Raw genomic sequence first — 12,143 nt, 5'->3', positions numbered from 1 at the left:
GCTATACATACACGTATATCCCCATTATCTCCTCCGTCTTGCATCTCCCTCCCATCCTCCCTATCCCACTCCTCTACGTGGTCACAAAGCACAGAGTTGATCTCCCTGTGCTATGCGGCTGCTTCCCACTAGCTATCTATTTTACATTGGTAATATATACTAGTCCATTCCACTCTCTCACTTCATCCCAGTTTACCCTTCCCAATTCCCGTGTCCTCAAGTCCATTCTCTACATCGGCATCATTATTCATGTCCTGCCCCTAGCTTCTTCATAACCATGTTTTTTTTTTAGATTTCATATATATGTGTTATCATACAGTATTTGTTTTTCTTTTTCTGACTTACTTCACTCTGTATGACAGACTCTGGGTCCATCCACCTAACTACAAATAACTCAACAAAATAGACTTTAAAATAAAGACTACTACAAGAGACAAAAAAGGACACTACATAATGATCAAGGAATCAATCCAAGAAGAAGATTTAACAATTGTAAATATTTATGCACACAGCATAGGAGCACCTCAATACATAAGGCAAATGCTAACAGCCATAAAAGGGGAAATTGACAGTAACACAGTCATACTAGGGAACTTTAACACCCCACTTTCACCAATGGACAGATCATCCAAAATGAAAATAAGTAAGGAAACACAAGCATTAAATGATACAAGATGGACTTAAACAGGATGGACTTAATTGATATTTATAAGACTTTCTATCCAAAAAAAACAGAATACACTCTCTTCTCAAGTGCTCATGGAACATTCTCCAGGATAGATCAAATCTTGGGTCACAAATCAAGCCTTGGTAAATTTAAGAAAATTAAAATCATATCAAGTATCTTTTCTGACCACAACGCTATGAGACTAGGTATCAATTACAGGAAAAAAACTGTAAAAAGTACAGACAAATGGAGGCTAAACAATACACTACTAAATAACATGAGATCACTGAAGAAATCAAAGGGGAAATCAAAAAATACCTAGAACAAACGACAATGAAAACACGACAACCCAAAGCCTATGACATGCAGCAAAAGCAGTTCAAAGAGGAAAGTTTATAGCAATACAATCCTACCTCAAGAACAAAGAAAAATCTCAAATAAACAACTTAAACTTACACCTAAAGCAATTAGAGAAAGAACAAAATAACGCAAAGTTAGCAGAAGGAAAGAAATCATAAAAATCAGATCAGAAATAAACATAAAAGGGGCTTCCCTGGTGGTGCAGTGGTTGAGAGTTTGCCTGCCAATGCAGAGGATATGGGTTCGTGCCCCGGTCCGGGAGGATCCCACATTCAGTGGAGTGGCTGGCCCAATAAATAAATAAATAAATAAATAAAACCCAAATATATTTCCCTGTAAATTCCCACTGATCTCAGTTCTGCAACCTGGAATGCGTATAAAAAGTGTAGTCCCCAGACAGCCATGGCTGCTGAACCTGCAAGTCTGGAGCCTGTGCTCCTCAATGGGACAGGCCGCGAGGGTGAGAGGCCCGCGTACCACAAAAAAAAAAAAAAAAAAGAAAGAAACAAAAAAGAAATGAAGGAATCAACAGCAAAGATCAACAGCAAAGATCAATAAAACTAAAAGCTGGTTCTTTGAGAAGATAAACAAAATTGATAAACCACTAGCCAGACTCATTAAGAAAAAAAGGGAAAAGACTCAAATCAACAGAATTAGAAATGAAAAAGGAGAAGTATCAACTGACACTGCAGAAATACAAAGGATCATGAGAGATTACTACAAGCAACTCTATGCCAATAAAATGGACAAGCATGAAGAAATGGACAAATTCTTAGAAAAGCACCACCTCCTGAGACTAAACCAGGAAGCAATGGAATACATAAGCAGACCAATCACAAGCACTGAAATTGAGACAGTGATTAAAAATCTTGCAACAAACAAAAGCCCAGGACCAGATGGCTTCACAGGCAAATTCTATCAAACATTTAGAGAAGAGCTAACATCTATCCTTCTCAAGCTCTTCCAAAAGGTAGCAGAGGGAGGAACACTCCCAAACTCATTCTACAAGGACACCATCACCCTGATACCAAAACAAGAAAAAGATGCCACACACACACACAAAATCTACAGGCCAATATCACTGATGAGCATAAATGCAAAAATCCTCAACGAAATACTAGCAAACAGAATCTAACAGCACATTAAAAAGATCATACACCATGATCAAGTGGGGTTTATCCCAGGAATGCAAGGATTCTTCAATATATGCAAATCAATCAATGTGATACAACTGACAAAGGATTAATCTCCAAAATTTACAAGCAGCTCATGCAGCTCAGTAACAGAAAAACAAACAACCCAATCCAAAAATGGGCAGAAGACCTAAATAGACATTTCTCCAAAGAAGATACACAGATTGCCAACAAACACATCAAAGGATGCTCAACATCACTAATCATTAGAGAAATGAAAATCAAAGCTACAATGAGGTATCACCTCACACCAGTCAGAATGGCCATCACCAAAAAATCTACAAACAATAAATGCTGGAGAGGGTGTGGAGAAAAGGGAACCCTCTTGCACTGTTGGTGGGGATGTAAATTGATACAGCCACTATGGAGAACAGTATGGAGGTTCCTTAAAAAACTAAAAACGGAACAACCATACGACCCAGCAATCCAACTACTAGGCATATACCCTGAGAAAACCATAATTCAAAAAGAGTCATGTACCACAATGTTCATTGCAGCTCTATTTACAACAGCCAGGACATGGAAGCTACCTAAGTGCCCATTGACAGATGAATGGATAAAGAAGATGTGGCACATATATACAAAGGAATATCACCCAGCCATAAAAAGAAGTGAAATTGAGTTATTTGTAGTGAGGTAGATGGACCTAGAGTCTGTCATACAGAGTGAAGTAAGTCAGAAAGAGAAAATCAAATACTGCATGCTAACACATATATATATGGAATCTGAAGAAAAAAAAAAAAGGTTCTGGGAACCTAGGCACAGGACAGGAATAAACACGCAGATGTAGAGAATGGACTTGAGGACATGGGGAGGCGGAAGGGTAAGCTGGGACAAACTGAGAGAGTGGCATGGACATATATACACTACAAAATATAAAACAGATAGCTAGTGGGAAGCAGCCACATAGCACAGGGAGATCAGCTCAGTGCTTTGCGACCACCTAGAGGGGTGGGATAGGGAGGGTGGGAGGGAGACACAAAAGGGAGGGGATATAGGGATATATGTATCCGTATAGCTGATTCACTTTTTATACAGCAGAAACTAACAACATTTTAAAGCAATTATACTCCAATAAAGATGTTAAAAATAATCCCCACAAATGTTTCTCACAGGATATCAACTCTGCAACTAAGAGAATTATTTCTTTCTGTTTTTCCCACCTTTGATCCTAACTTTACATATAAAAACAAAGGACTTTTATTGAACATCAAGATATTTAAAAGATTGGAACAGTAGCTTCCCAGAATCACCTGTCACAGGCAGCCCTCCATTTTAATCTACAAGACCCCCTTGTCCAAGGAATGCAAGCTGCACTCAACAACCGCAACTCCACACACACACCCTTTGACAATAAAGTGATAAGCCATACGACTGTAATGCATGTTTACAGTTTACAAAGCACGGTGTATGCATGCATAATCTTTTTAAATAATGCACCAAGCAAAAGATTAATGTCACTGTCCAATCTCTCTATCAAAATCTGCTACTGCAATATGTAAGAAAACATCTAATACATTTTTCATAGCCATACACAGTGAGCTGAAACACCAAGTTTTTAAGGAAAAAATAAGACTCCCACATCAATGCCATGACTATAAGCATGACTCATTCTAAGTCCCTGGTCTTCTCTATCACTTATCTCTTTAGTTCATTTTGTTCTCTCCCTCCCTCTTACTTCTCTTCCCTTTGCTTTCAATACCTTTTTAGAATAGAGTCTCTAATGCAATTACTAGTGTTTTATAGTTAATTTATTTTACAGTGTGCATGAGTATATTATACTATCCCATATTATCTCACAACTCCATGAGGTAGACAGTCCTAGAACAATCCTAGCCTTCCAAACTAGGCATATAAATCTCAGAAAGGCAACTAGCCCCAAAATGTAGATATAACAAGTACATACCAGTATCTGGAGCCATTCAAACACCTCTGGTTATGTGTGCTTTTCCTGACTGAGTCAACAAGACAACATACAAACTACCCAGTAATATTCCCACTGTAGTAAGATCTCTGCATGTGGACGAACAATCAGGTCATTAGAACAAACAGGACATCAAATATAATCTAGGAAGATGTAAAGTGGAAAGAAACGTTTTAAGAAGGACAATATGCAGCTTTGAAGTTTATGCATGAACACTGAAAAGTAAACTTAGATATTAAATACATAGCACTTTTTAAGTGTTTAAAAGTGTGACAATACGGACTTAGGTATTCATTTTTCTTCAAATTGCACCTTAAATATTGCTATTATGTCAGAATCCATAAAATCATGTAACGAGCATTTAGCTTGAAAGTTGGAATACTATATTAATAAGTTTAATTTTAAAAACTTGGAGCATATATATTAATCTTCTAGTCCAGAACACTTGTATATGACTAAGAGTTTAGTTATGCTCTTAGAAACTTTACATGGGACTTTATAAATACCACTGGACACAGCAACTACAACGGTAGGAGCTACCTGTGTTTTAGGGTGCCTGCCTTACAAACATTGAGCTTATTTTAACAGCAAACATTCTGGGTAAAGTATGAGGGGTGAGTGAGCAGAGAGCACACTGCAAATTCAGCAGATATCCACAGCTATCCTAGTGTCAGAGCATCCCCCACCAGTTTATAATTTTCACAACAACTGGCCTTTCTGTTTTTTTTTTTTTTTTTTTTTTTTGAGGTACGCGGGCCTCTCACTGTTGTGGCCTCTCCCGTTGCGGAGCACAGGCTCCGGACGCGCAGGCTCAGTGGCCATGGCTCACGGGCCCAGCCGCTCCGCGGCACGCGGGATCCTCCTGGACTGGGGCACGAACCCGTGTTCCCTGCATCGGCAGGCGGACTCTCAACCACTGCGCCACCCGGGAAGCCCTGGCCTTTCGTTTTTGATCAGATTCTTTGGGAAGTTAGGAGATCATGTAAGAATATAACATTCAGGGTATTGTCAGGTCATTTGTAGCAGAAAAATATGATTTAGCAGAAAGAAAATGAGGTGTGATGTCAGAAGACCCTTTGTTGTAGTCTTGGTCTGAATCTTAACTGTTCATCATCTGTGAAATGAGGGAACCATTAAGTCCTTTCTAGCTCCTATAGTTTTTGTAATGTAAGTGATATACTTCTCAATTCACTTTTTTAGGTCTCCTGTAAAGTCAGCAGGATCTGGGGTGGGTGTGGCAGTGACGTGGGAGGGACACATGAGAGAGCACGCATTATTTGAAGAGTCAAGAGGAGAAAGAAGCAAAGCAAAATTGAACTGCTCTCAAATACCAAGTACGCGGGGTTTTCTTCTCTCAAGTGTTGTTTATTGCTTATAGTTTTCAGCTCTACAATCAGTCCAGTATAGATGAGTAGATAAAAAAACTTTCTAGGGCTTCCCTGGTGGCACAGTGGTTGAGAGTCCGCCTGCCGATGCAGGGGACACGGGTTCGCGCCCCGGTCCGGGAAGATCCCACATGCCGCAGAGCGGCTGGGCTCGTGAGCCATGGCCGATGAGCCTGCGCGTCCGGAGCCTGTGCTCCTTAACGGGAGAGGCCACAGCAGTGAGAGGCCCGTGTACCGCAAAAAAACAAAACAAAACAAAACAAAAAAACTTTCTACTTACAATTCTAGTTTTACTGAGTTATTTTTCACTCTGGTGACTATATAAAACTAGTAATTCTTTAAAAACGTAGACTATATTCAGTGTAATAGTAAAGAAATTAGAAATATTATTGTATTTCTCAAGTAAAATTGCATTTAAATCAATTTATTTAAAATGAATTTATTTATTTACACAAGTACCCAATGTTACTTTTTTTAAGTATTTAAAAGGATCCATGAAGCACATAAGACAAGAATAAAAATATTTCTATTGCTGTTTCACATAGAACTATCAAGAGATACGTGAAATGGGACTGGAATATTTTTTCCAAAGCTCTGGAAACTCAACTGCTCCAAGATAGAGTATCTACTCTCCAAACCCTGTAAACATCTTCAAAGGATAACCATGGTCAAGAACACCATCTTGCAATCCTGAATTATTTTCTTTTCACATGCTATATAATGAGTGAAGGTATGTTAAATGTTTATTTTTAAATTCTAGTTCCAAACAAGATTGTTTTCATTAAAAAGGCAAATAAGTTGACCATCCAAGAGAATGGAGATGTGGTCATAGTTCTTTCCAAGATAATGGCAAATTGGTAAATATTTTGGTCCATAAGCTACAGGAAACCAGATTTACTGCTAGGACTAGCTGGCTGGGTCACTCAGCAGAGTGACGGTAAGGCAGTATGGTCCAAAAGAAAGAGTATGTGCTTTATGTATGTAATTTTAGTAAAAATCTAAAAAAGTAAAAGAAATGGAATTTTAACAATATATTTCATTTAATATAACTTATCTAAAGTATTACCATTTCAACATGTAATCAATTTTAAACTTATTGGTAAGATAGTTTGTATTTTTTTCATAATGTCTTTGAAATGTGGTATATATTTCATACTTAGAGCACACCTTAATTTGGATATTAAGTATTCATTGGAAATATAATATTTGATGTATTTTATATTTCATAAAATGTATAGTTGAAAAAGTGAATTCACATACCTAACGTGTACCAAACATACTTACAAGTTTTCCAAAAACAGAATCAACTGCAAGTTTTAAAAATTTAAGTTAATTAAAATTAAACATTAAACATTCAATTCCTCAGTCTCAGTAGCTACATTTCAATTATTCAATAGCTACATGTGACTAGTGGCTACAGAACAATGCAGCTGTAGGGTAAAGAGAAGGGTGGTAATGCCCAAGAGTGGTGCTGATGAAAATCCTAAATGATAATTTAATAAGTCTATGAGGCATAATATTTACAAAATATGACATCCTGTGTTCTCTCCTTCCCCAACTTACATATCAGTTTCCTGAGGCTGCTGTAACAAATCACCACAGACTTCATGGCTTAAAACACCAGCAACTAATTCTCTAACGATTCTGGAGGCCAGAAGTCCAAATCTAGCAGGGCCACCCTCTCTGGGGACTCCAGGGAAGAATCCCTTCCTCGCCTCTTCCAGCTTCTAGTGGCGGCCTTGGCATTCCTGGGCTTGCGGCCCCACCACTCACTCCTTCTCTGCCTCTGTCTTCACACTGTCTTCTCCTCGTGTGTCTGTTATAGCTCTTTGCCTCTCTCTTACAAGGACACATGTAACTAGCTACTGGGACTTGGGATGCCATTTAGGATCCACCAGAATAAACCAGAGCAACGCCCTCATTTCAAGATCCTTAACTTCATTACATCTTCAAAGACCCTTTTTCCAAATAAAAGAAGATTTACAAATTCCAGGGAGTAGAATTTGCTATCTTTGGGTGGTCACTGTTCAACCCACTAACATTTGTAAAACCCTATTTTTCCTGAATCTGTAACACATGAAGGTTGGAACTCTGGCAGACGAGTCTCCTTCTACATGAAGAACAAATTCATTCAAATTGCAAACGAGTCCGGGGCCACCAGCCTCTCTGTTTGTACTCTAAAGCGCAGGGTCAGAGTAACTAGAGGGTTCCTGAGCTAGCAGTGAACGCTAAGCAGCAAGATGAGTGATGGGAACAATGAGAGAAATATAAGTTGATATCCTGGTTAACATACAAACACCTCCATTAACACATAAACACACGTATCCTTATACCTTTCTTCCAAGTCATTTGTTGGCAGAACCCAGGATTTTTCAATATAATCCTTAAGAGATACAGCTGCCATTGCCCAGTGTAGAATGGCCTAGGGTACAGAATGCTCCAAAATGAAAATTATAAACTACAGAATGAGCCATCATAGAGAAACACAGATGCTCTTAGAAGAGACAAGCAAATGGTTTATGAGCGTAATTGCACAGTTTCCAGTATTCTAGAAATACAGCTATGATGGTCTACATATATGTTAATATTGTAATTTAAAAGATACTGACTATACGAGAAATACTTAGAAATTGTTTTAAAAGGTGAAGTTTGAATGTAAACATGGGCCTGGTAGAAGAAAAAAATGAAAAGATTCTCCCATATGGTTCCTTTATCCCTGCAGAAATTAATGGATAAGACTAAGGGTTCAGAAGCATTCTGAGTGAAGCTGAGTAGTCACCTCTTGTCTCCACGAATGATGTCTCCTGATTTATTATCAGACAGCTAGAGGTAAGAAGATCATAGACTCCAAATAATAGCATATTAATAGCTCTACTTAAAAAGAAGAAGAGGGAAAGCATCACTTATTTTATTATGGAAATGAAGCATTTACTAGATATCTATATAATCCTTTTTTGAACTGACAAGGGAAAATGTGCTCAGAAGGAAAATACATTTTGGTTTCTTTTTCTTTCCCTGAATGGTGGAACTTTTAAAAATTGTCTGTAACAGTTTAGCTTCACTTTCTAGTTTGTTCTGAATTGGGTCATCATTCCTCTAAATGCAAAGCAAGGAAATCCTATTCAAAGTGTTAAAGCAGGTGACAGATAAGCGCATTAGTTTTCAGCTATTGTTTAGAGTTTCCTAGATGTCTTGGTATTATCCAACTCAGGAGGGGAAAACAGGATCTGAGGGAAAAAAAAACACAAAACCTGCTGACTTTCCATCAAGTCAACATAGCAAACATATAATGAACACAGGCTTGGTGGGAGATTCCACAGCCTGTGGAAAAGCCATTTCTCCACAATGGTAAAGGTTATTAAAACACATCAGAGCCTCTGGTAGTCACCTAATCTACTGCAGTCTTGAGTTGCTGATGAAAACAATTTCCTCCTCAAAACAGGTCATGAAGAACCTAGGGGTAAGACGGGAATAAAGACACAGACCTACTAGAGAATGGACTCGAGGATATGGGGAGGGGGAAGGGTAAACTGTGACAAAGTGAGAGAGTGGCATGGACATATATACACTACCAAACGTAAAATAGATAGCTAGTGGGAAGCAGCCGCATAGCACAGGGAGATCACCTCGGTGCTTTGTGACCACCTAGAGGGGTGGGATAGGGAGGGTGTGAGGGAGGGAGACGCAAGAGGGAGGAGATATGGGGATATACGTATATGTACAGCTGATTCACTTTGTTATAAAGCAGAAACTAACACACCATTGTAAAGCAATTATACTCCAATAAAGATGTTAAAAAAACCCAAAAAACCCCAGCTTTCTCTCTCCCTCCTTCTCCTCCCCCCTCCCCCCACAATCATCTCCATCCCTACTGTGGAGTATCCTTTCCCGACTTCAGAGAAAGTTCACGATAAGACTGCAAACAAGTGTTGGTAATTGGACTATTACAGGCTTCCATGGATAATCTGGGTAATTCTCAGCATTGTCACCAAATGTCTCTGCAGTCTGTAAGGAAGCTGAAAGTAAGGCAAGCTCAGACGGATTTCGAGACGGTTTCTATTTTAAAAGGCAGCCAACTACCACAATTGGCCCTAATTGCTTCTCTTGTTGGCAGTCTCAGGAGAGAACACAAGGGCTGAATGAACCAGGGAGACTAACTCCTGCTCATTAATAGCCTCTGTGGGTCAGGGCCCAAGCATGCAGAGGAATGCAGCCCACAGCCCGCTCCCTGGCACCGCTACCTGGCTTATGGGTAAACGAGATGCCAGCCCAGGACTTTCAATTTAGCATCCTCACTGGAATAACCTGAATTGACTAAATGGGAATCACAACAAAGAGGAGAGAAGGAGAGGCAATAGGAATGGCGGGGAAGCTCTCTTTGCTTAACAGAGCTCAGAGAAGTAATTGGCTACTATAACTCAAGAGTTTTTCCGAGAGTTTTTCTCTGTTTGGAAATGTGAGATCTGAGCTGCTGTGGGGCTGCTTTGGCTATTTTCTGCCTTTCTTTATTTTTCCCATTATGAAAATGATATTTACTCATGAGGTGACATACTCAATTCCACTGGGTTTCAGAATGATCCTCCCCGGCCAGTCTCACCGTCTTCAGTTTATAGGCATGTTTCTCCCACGGATTCTAAGTCTCCAACTTCTATAATAATTTTTACTTTTGCTTCTGTTTTTGATTGGACGAAATGAAACCAAGTGAAAAGGAACCCACATAAGCATATTCTGGGTCACTTCGACTACCACTTTACACCTCAACTTTGTTAACTCGTTTTTAGGCCCATATTTCTATCTTTTTTAAGTCATAAAGGTCAAATAATATTGTAGGGCACTGATGCAAACAGAGGTTTCCCAGTAGTACAGACAGAGAAATAGAACTCATTCTTGGGTGATCCCAAAGTTGTATTCTTCGGGTTACGTGAAAGTGTTTTTCCATTTGTTTTTTTCATGTAAAAGGGCGTTGTATATGCACATGTGAGCACCTCCGTGATAGAGTACAGGAAGTTGCAGGACTCCCTCCAAAGAAAGATGCAATGGGAAGGAATCCCTTACTTGATGGAAGAGTAAATCAAAAGATGAAAGTGCTTATTACAGAGATAAAATTCACAGGTACTCCTAGCTTTTTTCTCTCTCAAATTACACTCATACACATTGGTATTTATGTACCTAAAATAGTTACCTAGAATTTTTGTGTGGTAAGATATGTAACCCTTGAGACTAGAGAGTTTCCAAAAGCAATCCCTCCTTTCCTGCCCCCTGCCTCTCTCCTCCTCCCTCCCTCCCTGTCTCTCTCCCTCTTCCCTTCCCCCTTCTTTGTATATCTGTGTGTGTGCATGCAAGTTTTCATATATGCACCCAAAGTTATATCTGCTATAGATACAGAAGTTAGAAAATAAACAACAAAGTTTATTATAGTTATTATTTGCAGAAATCCTAGTGTTTGCTAGAAAGTATAAGTGATTTCCATAAATTAATGCATTTCATCTTCTCAGCAACCTTCTAAAGTACATATATTATTAATATTATCATTTTACAGATAAGGAAATGGGTGCTGGAAGAAGTTAAATGGCTTGCGAAACAACACACAAAATTACTAGCAGAGCAGCAATTCAGAGCTCGGTTCTTTCAAACACCAGTGTTTGGTGTTTTTCTACATTTAGCTCAACATGGTGTAAACAATCTCCTCTGTTAAGTTTACCAAAAAGAACATTTTATAGGACTGTGCTTCATCTAACACTGTAACTCTTTTTGCACTGAAAGGGCATAGATTAGCTTAAATACCCACTGATCTAGATAAAAATATCTATATGAGAACAGAAAACACTGTGATGCCTCAAAAAGTATGATCTAAATACCACCCGTGTCAAAATTACCTGGGATGATGATTAAAATGCTGATTCCTGGGCCAAGACCTATTCGGTAGGTGTTTTAATACAAACTTAATTTTAAAATTTGTCAATGGTGCGCTCATGGCTTGCCTTTTCAGTTATCAAATAACTGAACCAGCACCCTTTTCATTTTTAACTTGGATCAAAGTTGGTTTAGAAAACTCCATTAATATGGAAAAAGAATTATAATTCATCTTTTTGTCAGGAGCTTCATAAATAAAAGCAGGAATAATATAAAAAGCAAATGTCCCGGGACGTCAGAAATGGCAGTCTAATGTTTAAAAATTCATGGATGTTATCAAAAAATAATTAAAATGTACCAGAAAATGCAAAATAAAGACCTACAAGTGGTGAGAGCGAGTTAGAAGATGAAGGTTTGTCTTGAAGTGGAGAGAGCATGAGGAAAGTGAGGGGAGCATGGAAACGCAGCTGAGACAGGAAAAGGCAGAAGGGTCTTCTGGACAAAATCATGATAGAGCGGAAGAGGCTCTGGATACTGGGATAAAAACCTTCCACTCTCAGGAAGTCATAAGACTAGACCTCTAGGAACCTTAAATAAGTCCAGTGCTATAACGTACCATCATTTATGACTTTTTTCCTGGAACCCTAATAACTTAATCACATTTATTCTCCATGCTAGGTTAGGAGGTGTAATGTTATCTTAAATGGAAAAGAGACAAAACAATAAATAAAAACCCATGGAATTGCCCCATCCTTTGCCTG

Source organism: Stenella coeruleoalba (genome assembly GCF_951394435.1).
Source record: "Stenella coeruleoalba genome assembly, chromosome: 5".
Classification (NCBI taxonomy): domain Eukaryota; kingdom Metazoa; phylum Chordata; class Mammalia; order Artiodactyla; family Delphinidae; genus Stenella; species Stenella coeruleoalba.
Note: the sequence above shows the minus strand (reverse complement) of the source record.